Here is an 18,743-nt window from a genome sequence, read left to right as displayed (position 1 = left end):
ATCTAACATTGATAGGATGTAATTTTAAACAAACTATAAACAAACTCTTATAGTTTGAGTTTTTACAATTGAATTGTTTTTTGTCAGAATCTGAGATTTCTCAACTCTTGTTTAGATATAAACAAATTTCCAGGGCAGACTCTTTGTTAAAAAGGTAGAAAATTTCCAGGGCAGACTGATTAGATATAAACAAATTTCCAGGGCAGACTCTTTGTTAAAGAGGTTTACTGATTAGATATGAACAAATTTCTAGGGCAGACTCTTTGTTAAAGAGGTAGAAAAAGTTTGATCAACATGTTGTGATTAACTTTTTTTGAAGCTGGAGATCTTTCTCTGTTTTAATGTTCTTGTTGTTGTTTTCTTTGCTTTGCTTGATTATGTTCTTAATTAAATTCACTCAAAAGCACAAGTTAAATTAACATAACATTTAGAATCATAATTAACATTCTTAATTAACTTTTTGTTTGTTTTCATCAAAACATTAAATTGAGATTTTGTCTCAACAACTTGTTCATTGATGGTGCCTCTAATATGCAACATGCTCTGAAGATGCAACAAGGTGTCATTGTTCATGCCACTAATTCTAAGTCATGTAGTTATGCATCTTGCCTCTAACTACTTGAACCAAATAGCACAATATTCAACTCTGATGATCAAGTTATGTTTTGATGAAGAAACTCAACGATTCTAATGGAAAGTCAATGTTTTGATGACGACTAAGCTATTTCATGATTCCAAAGGTCCAAGAACATATTCTAATATGTTCACGTTGCTCTTAAACAAGCGTTTAAAAGAAGATTCAAGTAGAATTATTTTCAAGCGCTATCTAGACATTCTCGCACATAATCATACTAGAAGATTTGGATGAAGATTCGTTTTGGAATTAATCAAACTTTAATAGTCGTATTCCTAAACCGTATCTAACAAGGTTTGTTTTTTGTGAAGATCTCATTTAATCTCGCGCAAGGAAAATACACTCAAAAGATTCAAGGAGAATTATTTTCAAGCGCTATCTAGACATTCTCGCACATAATCATTCTAGAAGATCTGGTTGAGTATTCGTTTTAGAATTAATTAAGTTTTAACAATCATATTCCTAAATTGTATCTATCAAGGTTTAATTTTTGTGAAGATCTTTGTTGACCTCACGCAAGGAAGATATGCTCTGAAGATTTATGGAGAATTATTTTCAAGCCCCAATAGTCATATTCTCAAATTGTATTTATCAAGGATTATTTTTTGTGAAGTTCTCTGTTGACCTTGTGCAAGGAAAATACGCGCAAAAAATTCTCTAAGTATTCAATTTCAAGGATTCAATTTCAAAGCAAAGGCACTCATTCCATTTATATTACTTAGTGCTTAGTGTTATGTTTTAAGTGTGTAATTCATTGAAATTATTATGCTTAAAAGAAGCAACACATAACCAAGTTTCACCCCATTTGTAACCCATCTAGGGAGTTGTTTTTGTGCCTCAACGACTTGTAGGTTTTTCAAGTTGGAAGTTGAGAAGACTTGACTTGTAGGGTCAACGGCCTGTAGGTTTCAAGCTGGATGTTGAGAAGATTGGATTGTAGGGTAGAGTGTTGTTATTCAGGATTCAGGATCTAAGTAGTGGATAAAGTCTTCTATGTAAAGGGACTAGATGTAACTTGTAAGATATATGCCTCCTTGACTATGATTTTGATATAACTTCCAAATATACAATGTATATGCATTATTTGATTAATCTAATAGTTTGGTTGAGATACATTTCAGGAAAGAATCAAACACTACACTTGGACAAATCTTGGATCTCAAGCAATCAAGCAAAGATTGATCATATCATACAAGGCTTGAAGATTATGTGTAAATTTGTCTATTGTTCATAGTGTTTATTAGTTAGATTCATCATTATGATTTCATACGTCTAATATTTGCCAATTAAAACTGAAATCATAAAATAAGTGTGTTAATCAATCAATTGGTAAATCAATTGGTTAATCGATTTTCTGATTCATAGAACAAAGTTTTCACTGAGTTAATCGATTACTTAAATGTTTTTATTAGACCTATGTTCTATGATTAAAAGAAATCGATTGGACAATCGATTGATATACTTTTCTTAAGTTACAAGCTTTCTACTAATCAATTAGTTAATTGATTGCATGAATGAATTAGTTCATCATTTATCAGAAACATATTGCATAATTGATTGACACATCGATTTTAATTAAATATCTGAGTTACATGGACAAATCAGTCGATTGGCAAATTGATTTGATTAAGTGTCTGAGTTACAGGGACAAATAAGTCGATTGGCAAATCGATTTGATTAAGTGTCTGAGTTACAGGGACAAATCAGTCGATTGGCAAATCGATTTGATTAAGTGTCTGAGTTACAGGGAGAAATTAGCCCATTTCCAAATCGATTATGTTAATGAAAGTGAATTGATTGAGTAATCGATTGTTTGATCTCGCATTTTGAACAAAACAATTATAATCGATTATTCAATCGACTCTGATATGAACTGAGTATCAGTTTCTGATATATGCATTAAAAAAATCGATTAGCAAATCGATTAGTTCATCTATTTCAAGAATTTCAAGAAAAACAAGAAACGCGAAATCGATTAGGAAATCGATTGATCTGGTAATACGCATTAATAAAATCCATTGGGAAATCAATTTGGCTGAAGTTTTTCTGAAACTATATAAACTGAATCAATCACAATTTTTATAAAGAACTGAAAGAATTTCATTAGCTTTTCGAAAAATACACTTTGAGAAAAATTATTGTAACTCACAAACATTATTGGCAAATACTTAGTGTGAGAATTCATTGTGACTGAATCAAGTGTTTTAGTCCTTTTGAAAGAACCATATTTGTAAAAGAAAGAGAGTGGAAATCCAGTATTGTGAAACTGGTGGTCATCTTTTAGAGTGTGTGATCATCTAAAAGAGATCTCAATCTGATCTTGCTAGAGCTTGGTGATTAGTTCTTAAGGATAAATTGGTTGTTGTTGTAGATTGATGTTGAGTTAGATGTATAGGCATTGAAGTACTGGAAATTCTGTAAACATACTCAAATCATTTCTAGTAAAGGCTGGAATCAGTAAGTGATTTCGGGACTGGATGTAGACTATCGAATAGATAGTTGAACCAATATAAAAATCCATGGTGCACACTTCTCTATCTCTATACTCTTTATCTTGATAATACATGTGTTCTTGAATCTCAGTTTTAAATAAGTTTTGAATCTATTATTGTTAAATTGGAATTAATATTAAACAAGTTGGTTTTAATATTAAGTTCATCACTTAGGAAGGAATTGGATAATCTGGTTAATAATATTGTGTACAACTTCCTATGGATAGAGGCCATTCCACCAACATAACTATCACGTTGGTAGTGAACCAACATAAATCCTGATTTTTTTCTATGATCTGATACTTTGTTTTATTGTTGCTTCTATTTTGTTATATTTATTCTAGTATTTCGAACCATATTTTTTAAAAAGAAGTTTTTAATAAGACACGACACAATTCAACCTTTCTTCTCGTGTTTTTGCACCTTGATACTCTTGATATTTTTGTTGTTCTTCGCTTATTGTTGATGTTAATTTTTATGTAGTCTTACTATTGTGTTGTTGTTGTTGTGTTCATTGTTACAACAACCTCAGCTAAATTACCTAATATCAAATGATAAACTAACTAATCTCGAACAGACAAACTCTAACACCCTAGTTAGCAATTCAATTACTATCTATTAACAAACTTTTACATGTTAATCGTTAATATATGATATAGTGTGATACTATTTGTTAATTGTTTTAATTAATTTGCGTATTTTTTTAGAAGTGATACGATGTTTAAAAATATATGAAAATTGATGAATTTTTCAAGAAGAATGTATTCGACAAAGATGAAAATCGTAAAGTGGATATATTTTATTTGATTGAATTGTGTAAAGTTCTAAAAAAATTGTGTGAAAATTAATTGAATTGAAATTCTAACTTTTCAACTTGTCGATTATGTATAAATTGTGTGAAACTCTAAAAAAAGTTATACGACTTTTATGAATTTCAATTATAATATTTTAGTTAATATTTTTCGCTCCCTAGCTCCCCCGATATTTTGTGCAATATGTGTCACTGACTCACTGAATCTAAGCTTTCCAATGAATGGTAATTCGCTGAAATCCAATATCATATGATATTTTATTTAAGATTTTAAAAATTGGCACACAATTGTTGAAAGAATATGTTTTGCCTTGTTTGTTAATGAGTTATTTTTGTTTCAAATTTGTTGAGCGAATTTTACTCAATGTGGGACTAAAAATCTAAGTCTTTTTTAACTGATTAGTTTAGTTTTATTCATATAAAGTTTAGTACTCATATTAGGAGCCTAGTATCTTTAAAATAACATCGGCATGGTTACTGAATGATTGTTAATTCTAGAGTTTTTTGTGAATGAAGTTGAGTTTGATGAATTTTTGATAATTTTACGTTAATGTAAAGTATATGAGTTGAATAATGGTTTGGTAATCTCTCAATTAAGAGAGACTTTATTATATTTATTGATATAAATATTTAAATAAGTATTTGATGGATCATATACATACCTTAATGGATTTCTTCAATAAATAAGAAATATATTTTTTACATTGAGTTGACAGAATTTCTTCAATAAAAGAGGAATTGGTAAAGGAATAGCAAATAAGAAACTTCGTATAGTCGTGACATCTGATCCACCTTACTATGGACTAATATCTCTCTAGTAAACTGCGTTTGAGCAATCTAATATACAAGTTTTTAGAAGATTTTAATTGTTATTATATAAATTTTTATATATGGTTAAGTATATGATTCATGTTAATAACAAAAAAAAAAGAGTTTTAATCCTATTAAGTTACTTATGATTTTTAAGAATTATTGATGAGAGAATTTTTTTTCATACTTAGCATACCAAGTATGTCAAGAACATCTCAAATTTTTATTTATTCTATATTATTGAATTTTATAACTCACTACATTGTTGGGGTGATGTTTCTAGATATTTAACATTGAAAAACTCAAGAATATATTCAAGTTGCTCTTTAACTTTTTAATGGAGAGTTAAATTACAATATCGAATTACAATTTGAGATGTAGTCTTAGGATTTATTTATTTTCAATGAGTTTGTAATTGTTATGTATTTTAGTTAATTAAATTATATATATATTTTTAATTAATTTAAGATGATTCCTCATGGCTTGTAATAAAATAAAGGTGTGGATCAAATTTTAATCTTTTTTAAACCTCACAACTTGTTTTATTGTAAAAGCTTTCATTGAAACATGATAATTTCAGTTATTTTTTTAAAACCTTTTTTATAATTTAAGGGGTGGCATTTAGGGACCTTCAAATTAGTTAAACCATAATAAAGTTAAACAATTTTTGTATTTAAAACAAAAAACAATGTTTCGGCATATAGAACTAATGTGTTTAATTTTAAACACAACATCTTGTTTGTTGTAAACAAAAATCTTTAAACTAAAATTAACAACCTTTTAAAATAAATTTGTTGTGTAAATATGATAATTTTTTAAGATAATCAGTAGAAATTTAATTAGTATACTATAATATAACTAAACTACTTTTAAATAGACATACAATGACATCTACAATATTTAGGCATTTGTATAAGTAACCGTACACACGCGTAGTAGTGATAAAATTGTAAATAAGTGACAAATGTGAGTTTTAGTAAGGTAAACTGTGTAGGCGTGGATAAAAATGCTTGGAAACTCTACTTTATATTTTTTACTTTTTTGAAGAGTTTTATTTTTTATTTAAATTTATATAACATTTAATTTTTTTTCTCTTAAATAGAACAAATAATAAAATAATTTATGATTTATTTTTGACAAACATGTTAAAATTTTAAAGTAAATAAATTAATGATATGAATTTTAATAAATTTAAAAATATGATATATCGGATGCTAATCAACTGCGTATTGATAGTTATTTTTTTATCAAGTGATTGGATTTTAAAAATAATAATAAAAAATCATTAAGAGAGTACAAGAACTGTGGTTAAATTTATTTATTTAATTTTACTTTTATGAAAAATTGAATTTTATTATTATGATTTGAATTGTTTGTGCGAAACCCTAATAGCATACTATTATAAATAATAGATTGAAGAGAAGGTAAAGGTGTTGATAGGAGACTCAGAGGAAGAAAGAAGAAGATGGGAAAAGTCGGTCGCGAGTAAAACCATTACCTAGACGTATTAAAATTAACGTTCTTAGCCCTTCTTATCGGAATATGATCAACGAACAAGGTCCAATCCGAGGCCTAGGATGGCGTTGAAGTTGGCGTGGAATTGATGCCAATAAGGTTCCCCTTATCGATTTGGAAGATATGTTTACCCTTAAGAAGAAACCAACCACTTCTCTATCGGATTCTCAAACTGTAACTTCTTCTGAAACTGAGTCAGTTGTGGAGGACAATTCTGTTTCTCACTCTCATTTGGTTAAGTGTTCCAGCTCTACTGCTAAGGTCGTCAAGGGGAAACATTCAAATTTGTATTAAAGAAGACAAAGAAGAGGGAAAATGGTATCTTCATCACTTTATTCTGTCTGTTTACACTTTAATTTCTTGATTTATTTAATTTTTATAATATGGTAGTAGTATATTTGACTCATCTATTATTTTTATTTTTGATGTGAGGTTATTTTTATGTTATGGTTCCTGGGTATTTTTGTTTTAAATATCTTTATCTACATTTTTAGAATTGCTAGAATTTCCTGGAACAAATGAGGTTTGTTTTGAGAAACTAAGTAATTAATTGAGATTAATTTGATTAAATTCGTTTATAGTAATGGATTAGTTTGATTAATTTATTTGTTTATATGTTATCAATTTTCATTTTGTTTAATTAGCATATATGAAGTTACTGATGTTTTATAATATATTGACGAGTATGGTGGCACTTCAGATGAAGTTACCGACTATGGTGGCCTTCAATAATTTTACCATATGATTGTTTTGGAAATCTTCTATGCATTTATCATTCTACTGTACTCCCTCTAGTATCCTGTATAAACAAAAAAAATATTATATTTAGTAGTTTTAAATATATGCAAAATTTTACTACTTTTAACATAGAACAATTTTAAAAATACAATTACTTGTTTTACTATTTTGAAAAAATCAAATAAATCTAACTACTTTTTTTTTTAAAGGATGTGATTTATATATATATATATATATATATATATACACACACACATATAACACTGGCAGGGTATTTCATCGGGTAAGAGGTGGCTGTTAATTACTTGGGCATGCGGCTTTGAGTGAATTTCATTTCTAATTGTTATTTATTAGTTGTCAATTAGATATTGGGGGTGAGTCTGTTAGCTTATTGCTATCAGGAAATAAGTTTGTTAGAAATTGCTCTTTTATTGGAAATTGGGAGGGTTACTAATATTTAATATTTTTGATCAACGATGCTAATTATCCTGAAAGTATTGTATTTTTCACGAATGAGTCATGAATGTTAAAACATTAAAATTAGATTATTTCCTCTACCAAGAGTGTGCAACACTCTCTAGATCACTCTCTTGATTTCTTCTCTTTATTATCTCTCCTTTAACAATCACAAAACATTGCAGTAGGTGATTCAATTATATTAAAATTCGTTCTTGAATGGAAATCATAGTAATTGCATAAAATTTTGTTGACTCAATATTAATACAGTCATGAATAGTGTAGTGTAGTAACACACTATTTCGTGTCAAATAGTATCCTACATTATTAAGAATATATCTTGTTGGTTACAATTTGCAGTGAATTTCGTTGAGTTAAGTGTTATGATTCAGTTTTAGCATGTATATTTTTATACTTGAGACTAAGTGCATGTTTAACTTTGTGGTGAACTTACAAAATTATGGGGAACCACTACAAAACCAAACATGCACTAAAGAACTTTGGGTATTTATGTCTGTCTTAATGTGCTAGATTTTTGTCTTAATGTGCTAGATTTTTGCTTAACATTTTGTATTGGTTTTTTCATTAGATTTTCTCAATTTAATATTATGAAACCGATTTCTATTTTTCTTTCTTTTTTGAAGGGGAAAACTTAATTTGTTTTTATAAATTTGAAGTAGACAAAGATTCTTGATAGGCGTCTTCAACATTTGCGGTGCCATACATCAAAACACAATCATCCTTATATTAAATTCCTTAAATTCCTTCCTGGTATGTTGTATTTTGTTCTTCACCATTTTGTAGGTCAATTAGTTTTTTTAGATTACATAATGTATTAGTGATATTTCTATTTTATGTATTTATTTTCATGGACATAACATAAAGGGAACAAAAATAGTCTGATGGCAGAAATGGATGACTATACTCATCTCTACAAGAAAGTTGTGGAATTTCCCGAAAAATACTATTACGGAGCATAAATGAAACTTGTTATTATTGGGTGAGGTACATTTTTTTTTTACCAAGTTTGTTTTTAATTCGCATTACATTGCGTGATTGCAAATATATTGTGAAATATTGCAAAATCTCATTAATTAATATAGTTTTATTTAAATATTGATATTCTTGTACGCTGTCTCTTGATTTGGTGCAAGATTGGGTTTTAAAACAATTGGAATAAACCACAAATTTTCCAAAAAGTCATCCATTTATAAACCATTTATTTCACCTCTAAACTCTAGAATCTTTTTCAAGATTCATCAATGTGTTTGATGAATTCTAACATGTCAGAGGGTGCAGGAAGCTTGTTTTCCTTTTTCAAATCTCGCGACTGGAGGCTACAACCTACATCTTTATTTGCTATTGTTGAAGAATTTGGAATATATCGAAAATTCATAGCTTACAACTTTGTCATTTTTATACACGTCTACAAGAGGTGCAATCTTTTCTCTATAATTGACAATTGCATTTAGACTATATATACTTTTGTTTAAGGTAAAATTATTCTCTATAATTGGCAATCGCATTTAGACTATATATACTTTTTGATTAAGGTAAAATTGTTGTGTTCTGCCATTAATTTTTACTTATTGAATTGGGTGTTTGTTATTGTGTCTACTTTTTTTTATCATTTGACCACTGTTTGCTTTTACTCACACCTCTATCATTCATTGAGTTTATCATTCATTGAGTTTATCATTCATTGAGTTTAGTAGATGGAACATAGGCTAATAATTAGAGAGATGTAGGTTTAATATATACTAGATATTTAAATATAAACTAAATGTATATAATATATACATATATATTTGAATTTACTATTAAATAAGGAAATACGTATGATATATAGGTCAATCTACATGATGAAATGTTGTTTTAAAAATTAGTGCTGCAAGTTATTTTTTTTTCATACAAATGATTTAACTACCGATATATATATATATATATATATATATATATGTATGTATGCATGTATATTTTGATTTAGTATAAAATAAGGAAATATGGCATTGTGTGATATGTAGTTTACTCTCACCGATGAAATGGTATTTTAAAGATTAATGTTGCAAGTTATTTTTTCATAAAGATTATTGATCTACTTAATTAAGATATTGATAAAAATTTAATGAAGTTGTGGAGAAACCCTCGCATCTTGACGAGTTGTATCTTCTCTCAAAGAATGAATTTATTCCCATGAACTTTTTTATACACTTGGAAGACACATATGATAATATGATTTTTGAACATTCGATTTCTCCAAGATGTAATAGATAATGTATGAAAATACGGTACAAGATAATACGTTCAACGTTCCTTTTTCTAGTATATATTTTCGAATAAATTTTGTGATAGCATAGAGAATGTGCATTGTCTTAATTATTGATTCATCTTATTTTAGAAACGAGTGAGGACAATAAATAAAGATAGAAGATTCTCTGCAATAAAAAACATATGAACAAAAGAAAACATGTGTCTGTTTATAGTTTTACTATGAAGTATACATAATTAAAAGTTGATATTATTTTTTATTTACTTTGTGATTGATTTAATTATTAGTAAAATATTTCAAAATTAAAATAATATTTTAATATTTATGAAACAAATCATGAATAATATTTTAAAACTGAACGATAGAAAATAATATTTGTTGGTGGGGTTTCGAAACACCAATACATTTTAAGGTTATACTAGGTGTTTTTGTTAATAAAATTGCGAAAATTATACCCTTGCTTCGATGCTCTACTCAAAACACTCATTTTACTTGTTTAAATCCAAAATAACCGGCAATCTTCAAGGAAGATTTACAGAACATGGTTAAGAAAATTTCTTGGACACATTTTGATATGATCTTGTTAGTCATAGTTCGGGTTTCACAAGACAACACAACCACATGATATGATCTTGTTAATCATAGTTCGCTTTAAAGATCGTTCTAGGTCGGAAACTTACAAATTTGAGTGAAAATCGCGTATGGCTGGTGAATGCGATAAACGGCGCTGCGAAACTCCGATTCGGCCGATTCCAAAACGAGGTGAAAGTTGACGTTCTGAAATGCAAGTTAGGCTTTTGAAACACCGAAAAACAATATATAGAACTCGAGATATGAACACAGGTTATTGATCACGAAAATTGGAAGAATTGGAGTATTAGGGTTTGATGTAAAGGAAACTCAATATTATTATTCAGCAACGAAATAAAGAACAAAAAGGCGCCACAATCTAGAGATTGATAAGCCAAAAAGAACGCCACAAGGATTAACAGCCTTGATAAGTTCAAGATGAATTCTTTCAAGAACTCTAGAGAGCAAAGTCTCACAAAAATAATAATCAAAATCTGCCCCTCCATGAGGTTACAAATGCTTATTTATACTAAGTCTATCTGTAAACCAAAATGGGTCATAAGTGACATCATTCTCTAGGCCCATATTAGTCTTACATCTTTTTTTTTTATTTTTTTCTAAAATAAACTTAATGTAAGTAAGAAAAGTATCTTCAGTTACACATAACGAAAACTAAATCAATAATAAAACTATTACAATTCCGAATCAAAGCAAACTAAGAATTAATACAAACCAAAGTAAAATATATAAAGTTTATCCTAATTTATTAAAATATGAATCATCTTCATGCTCTTGAGATCCTTATCACTTACACATAACAAAAACTAAATCAATAATAAAATTATTACAATTCCGAATCAAAGCAAACTAAGAATTAATACAAACCAAAGTAAAATATATAAAGTTTATCCTAATTTAATAAAAAACAAAATGGCGCCACAATCTTGAGATTGATAAGCCAAAAAGAACGCCACAAGGATTAACAGCCTTGATAAGTTCAAGATGAATTCTTTCAAGAACTCTAGAGAGCAAAGCCTCACAAAAATAATACTCAAAATCTGCCCCTCCATGAGGTTACAAATGCTTATTTATACTAAGTCTATCTCTAAACCTAAATGGGTCATAAGTGACACCATTCTCTAGGCCCATATTAGTCTTACATCTTATTTTTTTTTCTAAAATAAACTTAATGTAAGTAAGTAAAGTATCTTCACTTACACATAACAAAAACTAAATCAATAATAAAACCATTACAATTCCAAATCAAAGCAAACTAAGAATTAATACAAACCAAATTAAAATATATAAAGTTTATCCTAATTTATTAAAATATGAATCATCTTCATGCTCTTGAGATCCTTATCATTCCCTCTTTCTTGAAGAAATTCGACCACGAATTTAAGCTCCATTATATCGTACATGAAGAAATAATCCAAACAAACCACAAGCTCATCATATCCACCGGGGTCAAATGGGAAATTAGAAAAGTCACCAAATGTGATAAGTCGGTGAAACGCATTTCCATCTTTAACAATTAACATCTTATCACATTTATAGTAAAGGTAAGAAATTCTAAAGATGGGGATAAAGTTATACCTTCTGAATTTGATATTTATGGCCAAATTGACTTTCTTAGGATTGAAATTTTTGGCAAACAATATGTTACTTTGTATTTGCAAAGGCTTCAAAGCAAGTTGAGTTACATGGACATTCTTCTCATCACTAAAAAATGGTGACTCAATAATCTCCTTGGAAGCATCCTTTTGAGGAACCTTTGAATAATCACTTTCAAGCACTAACATTGTTTCGTTCACCTCACTCTCTTGTTTGAAGAGACTTTCAATTTTACCATAATCTTTCACTTTGCTTTCAATGTCAATATATGGATGAAATTTCTCCTTTGGAGACACTTCTTCAAGCACTTGCAATAGAGAATTATCACAATTAGACAAATAGTTGACGTCAATTTCTTGCCCTTTGTCCCTCAAATGTTTCTCCTCTTCTTCTTTCTTTTCTTTGATTTTATCTATCTCTCTCAAGGCAAGTTTCTCTACTTTTCTGGCTTGTTTTGCATATCCATTTTCATACAAATATTTCACATACTCTGGATCCAATACAAAATCGCGAAAATATTGATCATATGACATACTTAGGAATTTTGTCAAACATATAGTGTGCAATACTTTTAACAGCACATCTTTTTTGTATAATTTTTTTTTGTATTTTTTTTTCAAGTAGCAGCAACACACCAATTAATTAAGAACAACAATTCAACAAAACAACACAACCAGCAATTTGGGTTTCACAAGAAAAAAAATGCATAAATTTTTTTTTCCTCAATTCCAAACCTAGAGACAAGCTCTGGTACCACATGATATGATCCTAATTTATTAAAATATGAATCATCTTCATGCTCTTGAGATCCTTATCACATTTGAATGTTTGTACCAGAAAATTTAATTTAAGCTTTTCAAAATGCAAATGTGTTTAGGGAAAATTTAAATTGAATTTTCTAGAACACATAATACATTTGTGTTTCGGAAAACTGAAATTTTGAGTTTACTAGAACATATTCGGAACATCGTAGGACAAAAGAATTTTCTAATTTTTAAAAAAAATTAAGTTCTATGTGAATTTTTAGAGGATTTATGGGATAGGGGTAAACTTTTCTAATTCCGATTGCAGAGCTATTGTATTGTACTTTTTTTCAGTTTAGTCTTGTTTAAGTAGTTATTTATTCTCTTATATCATTTCTTTACTAACTAAGAATTGCGGGTAATGGTCCCACACATCTTATATTTTTATATGTGTGTATATATGAATGTCTATATGTTTAGGGTCGAATTATAGGGTTGAATTATAGGGTCAAATTACCAAGTTTGATATCTCAATTTGTTTTGTCAATGGTATGTTTGAGTGAGGTGAAGCTCTGGTTTCAACGACAAACTTCCTCTTCTCTAATCTAAGATTTTGTTAGAAGTTAACTATTTCATGCCATGATTGATACCACATGAATGGCATGTTTGTGTCATTTTTCATCAAGGTTAATTTTTTTGTTTTGTCCCACTTCAATCCATTTCTGTTTCAATTCTATGTTATTTTGATGGCTTATCTTAGAAGACATGAAAAGAAATTTGATGAACCACGCCAGTATATATTTTAAAATCCTTCTGTGTGAGCACAATTATCATAGTTATGAAAAACAACTTTATCTAACTGACGATTTGTTGCTTGATGGTCTAAAGAAATTTATTAGGGACATTCGCTCGCAGGTTTACATAAATGTTTAAGATTTATTTTCAGCATTTTTATTTGATTTCCAAGTCTGCAAATAGTTTCTAATTTGAGGAACTATCTCGGTGCATGTAGAAATGCATGCCTATAATGTTTATCGCTAACAACATGAAGAAAATAAACATATCAAACAGTGCCATATTTATTGTTTTTATGTGTGTTTGATGTTAGAATTAATCACATGAAATAACCATTAGCTATACAAATCTCAAATTAGGTGCTAACTAGTACGCAATCACGTTAAATTGTATTTATCTTAGAAATAGAGTTTTGTCATATATGATAGACTAAAAAATTTAAGTAGTCTTATGTCTTTGTTCTTCACTATTCTTCCCTTAGCTGTTCACTTTCTAGCGAGACACTAACCATCGTCATCTCCTTCAAAATGGAATAAAAGCAAGAATATAAAATAGATAAAGTATATGATATCAACATTTATACACCGAATTGTCTAGTTAGTTATTTGTTACCACTATTTCCATGAGATGATATATGGTGGAATGTAAAAGAGGATGAGGATTTTAAGTGTAGAACTAACTTTTAGGCGATGCAAGTTAAATTGGAGCTCACTCACACCACGTGTAATCTGGTTTGTTTGGTAGCATTCATGTTTAAGTTTGTTCAGTTATACATTGAGTATTTATGTCTTGGAAATTTGACAAAAAAAAAAGAAGCTATTGACATTGGTGATTTGCCTCATTTCGATGCGAATTTAGTTATTGATTTGTATGCTTCGAACAAGTTTCAAATAAAATTTGTGGCTGAAGTAATTTTAGTTGGATTGGTTGTTATTTTATTTCTATCAAATCAATCAATGTATTGCTTTAGACAATTTTATCTTCAATAATCTCTAACAATTTTTTTGGAACTTTTGTTTTATATTTCGATTTATGTCGTGTTATTTTTAAATTGAACAGGACATTGGATTGGTATCAACCAAGCTGATGGTTTTGTTTGATGTTTTTGGTGTTGTCGAAGAGCCGTTATTTAATCGGTTTCATGTACACTTAGGATAGGAAGGAAAAATGATCACTAACAAACATAATCGTCTAACTACTTATAACAACCTCAACCATTTAACTACTTAATGTTAGGATATACAAATAGGGATGGTATAGGTGTACCTGCTTTGGTTTTTGGTAGTTGCTTCCTTTCTTCTCTACCACTGCTTTTTGTGACGATATGATCTTAGATGTGTGTTTCTTTTTAACCCGATGATAGATTATTTTTTATGTGTTTTCTCATGATAATTTGCAATAAAATATCTCTTAAAATGAGATTATTTGTTAATTCTTACATGTTTTCTCTGCACATATGAGCTGTACATTTATTACCTGAATGAGTCACATGTAGTTTCACTGAAAACAATGTTTCAAATTCTATGGAATCATTTAGATGTAGCTTTTTCGTTTAGGTTGTTTCTTCTTTTTCAATTTTTATTTATTGCCTTCCTTCTTTTTTTTTTGCTGTATTTCTCATTTAAGCTGTACATGTTTTTTGTTTTATCTCCATGTTAAATCATCTAAATACAACCCAAATTACATGCAAAATAGAATCGATAGTTTCATAATGGTTTTGAAGTATTCTTTGTAAATTTTACTAGTAGTTTCAACTTTCATGTTCTTTGTTTAATGGCTACTTATGAACTGTATTAATGTTGACGCAAATTGCATGTGTAAATTATAAATGTTTAATTTGTAAGTGCTTAAATCCATATAACATTTTTTTCTCTCACAAGATGACGTCAACATTGTTTTTTGTCTTTAATTATAAAACAAGAGAAATTGTTATTCTTACCATTTGTTTGAAATATAATATGTGTTATTAAGAAGTTTATTTGATAGACATATCTAGTATTATAAATGTAAATAGGAATAAAATATCTATTATATTTATTGCATTAATCTTCTAATGTAGGTAAGATAACATATATAAGATGTCTTATATATTATAAGATATCTTATATATTATATAAGATATGCATGATGAATCGTTCATGAACTATCAAAATAGTTTATCGATTAACTTGTTGTAGAAAGGTTGATCACCTGTGAACGAAAACAATAAATCGTGGACTTCAATATTTGAAGAAAGGTGAAATTAATAAGATCTAGGAAATGAATAGAAAATATGTGAAGAAGTCATCTCCTAATTCGTCGGAGATTATAATTAAACTTTTGTAATACAAAATTTGCGAATGAATACCAATCATTCACGACCATAATTTTTATACTCATGTAAAAATTTTAAAAATAATTTCAATTTTAATCCAACTTAATATATCACAATTGTTACCTAGACGGTGATTCAGTGTATCACATCATATATGGTTAGACTCCACTCTTATAGACATCACCAAATAAGAGACTTAAACAAAAATTTATATGCATATTATAGACATCACCAAATTTTTTGTCTAAGTCTTACTTGGTGTATGTCTAATAAGTATGTCTAACATGTACGATCTGATACACTAAATCATCATCCTGTTAACGCTTGATGTATCAAATTGGATGAAAATTGAAATTATTTTTAAAAATTTTTATTTATATAAATTCTGGTGGTAAATTATTGGTATTAATTCCTGATTCGGTACTTAATTGTAATATCCAACGAGCGAGAGATGACTTATTCACATATTTTCTATACTATTTAACCAGATCCTTTTTCTTGATGTTATTAGTTTCATCAACAATATCAAAATTACACCTGCAAATTATTAAATTTTAAGTCAATAATAAAAAGAAATATATATAAAGCACATTTTGAAGTCTACAATTTATTACTTTCACTTACAAATTAATAACTTTTCTGCAACAACTTCGTCGATAAGCTATTTTAGTTCATGAACTAAAATATATTTATAATATTAGATATGCGCCCTGCACATCATATTTCAAAAACAAATTGTTAGAATAACAATTTCTCTTCCTTTTTTTCAGTTTTAACAAAAAAAAAAAACAACACTGATGTCATCTTGCAATGAAGAATGTTATTGATTGAAGCAGTTAGAAATTTTAAGCATTTATATAACATGAAAATTGCGTCAACATTAATACAATTCATATGGTAGTGTCATTAAACAAATAACATGAATATTAAAACTACAAGGAAAACTTAAAAGAATACAAGTCATCTATGAAACTATTAATTCTAATTTGCATGTAAATTGGGTTGTATTTAGATAATTTAATCTGGAGATAAAATCCAAAAACATTGACTTCACTAAGATAATAAATGTACAACTCATATGTGCATACTAAACACATATAAGAATTAACAAATAATATCATTTTCATTTTAAGAGATATATTGTTGCCAATTACCACGAGAAAACACATGAAAATAGAATTTATTCTCGATAACATACAATATATTAAAAAGAAACACATCTAAGATCACATCGTCACCTCAATTGATTAAATGAATGACACTTCAACAACATCAAACAAAGCCTATCAAATTGGTTGATATGTTACAAAAAAATTGTTGTAGATTATTGAAGATAAAATTATCTAAAGCAACACATTGATTGATTGGATAGAAATAAAATAACAACTCATCCAACTAAAATTACTTTACTTGAAAATTGCTGGGAGCATACAAATCCATACCTAAATTGGCATTGAAAGGTAGGCAAATCACCAGCATACATTGATTTAACACAGGAAGTGGATTTTTTGAAAAAAAACTTATTTAATCGTCTCGCCAATTTCAATTGCTTCTTTTGTTGTCAAATTTCCATTATATTTTTTTATTTGGAAATTATGCTTCCAAATAAAAAAATATAAAATTTATCTTTTTGTATATAAAAGATCATATAGTTTTGTATTTATAACCAACAATTTGGGTGTTAGTGTTACTCTTGTTCTTTTACAATATGCACCCTTGTTATACCATGAATGTGAATATAACCGGTGTAAGTGTTACTCTTGTTCTTTTACAAGATGCACACTTGTTATACCAATGTGAACATGATGAGGCAAAGAAGAATGAAAACAAAATAGTTTTTTTTTAATTTTGTGTGTTTAAAAGTATTTTGAATGCTAGGAAGCAAAATAGGTTACACATGGGAGTGAGCTCCAATTTAACTTAGTTGTACACTTAAAACCTCAATCCTCTCTTACATTCCAGTATATCAAATATCATTCATCTTATAGAAATCGTGGTAACAAATAATTAACGAGCTAGTTCGGTGTATAAATATGGAACTCATAAATGTTGAGATCATATATCTACTCTCTGGTTCATGTATCTATTTTATATTCTTGCTTTTATTCCATTGGGAAGGAGATGGTGATGGTTAGCGTCTTGCCTGAAAGTGAGTAGTTGGTGAGGTACAACTATTGCTGTAAAGGACAGCGAGAGAAGATGTTGTTTTGAAATTCGAAAACCTTTGAAACAATTTATGCCACCGAAGATATTACTGGGATGAGTCGCGGACTAGGTCGCTCTCTTTAAGACGTTTCGAGGCACTGCCCAAAATTGTGCAAGGCAGACTATCAACCACGAAGTCCCCAGGATAAAACAGCCCAGATTCACTGTATCGGAGTTCTACTGCACTGTAGAAAACCGTTCTAGAATTACACCCTCTGTATGCCAGTCGATAGACTGACACTCGAATATAGCACGGAGGCTACTCAAATATAGCACGGAGGCTACTCAAGAAAAGAAGAAGAAGAAGAAGAAGAAGAAGAATATAAGGGGGAGAAGTGAGAAAAGCCTCAGATATGGAGAGCTTTTGGTGTGCTTTTCCAAGTGAGGTGAGCTCTCTATTTATAGGTGAGTTCAGCAACTGGATCAGAGAAAAAGGGGGGATCCAAAGGAGCACGGAGTCCATTTACTGGCCACTAGTAGAGTGCCTCAGAAATAGGAAACTTGATTGACAAGGTTCCTTGACCGGGCAAAAGTCAAAAACGTGGGAAAGACTCAGCTTTAGGGTTTTGACGTGGCACACATCTGAAGCTAAGTCAAATTAGGGTTTTGACTTTGACCTTGTGGATGGCAGTTTCATAATTTGTGACTTAACGCAAGCAATTAATTAATTAAAAATAATTAATTTTCATGTGTTTAAAAACTTCAATACAACCCAAACCAAGCCCCTTCGTAAAATTGCGGTGCCCCTTGGGGCCCAACCCAATTGTGAAACTAACT

At 29.0% G+C, this 18,743-nt stretch overlaps 1 long non-coding RNA gene across 2 annotated transcripts; it reads left to right on the top strand.

Annotated features, from left to right (window-relative positions):
• The first annotated feature begins 6,157 nt into the window (after positions 1–6,157).
• On the top strand, positions 6,158–9,073 carry LOC101512361 (uncharacterized). Of its 2 annotated transcripts, none has more exons than XR_190224.4 (4): positions 6,158–6,580; positions 8,101–8,227; positions 8,342–8,461; positions 8,756–9,073. It is a non-coding gene; the product is annotated as an uncharacterized lncRNA (long non-coding RNA). The 2 variants fall into 2 exon arrangements; XR_001144477.3 differs by having other exon boundaries at positions 6,159–6,580; positions 8,342–8,456.
• The last annotated feature ends 9,670 nt before the right edge of the window (positions 9,074–18,743 follow it).

The sequence above is a fragment of the Cicer arietinum genome, chromosome 7 (assembly GCF_000331145.2).
Source record: "Cicer arietinum cultivar CDC Frontier isolate Library 1 chromosome 7, Cicar.CDCFrontier_v2.0, whole genome shotgun sequence".
Classification (NCBI taxonomy): domain Eukaryota; kingdom Viridiplantae; phylum Streptophyta; class Magnoliopsida; order Fabales; family Fabaceae; genus Cicer; species Cicer arietinum.
Note: the sequence above shows the minus strand (reverse complement) of the source record. Positions and strands in the feature narration are given on the sequence as shown.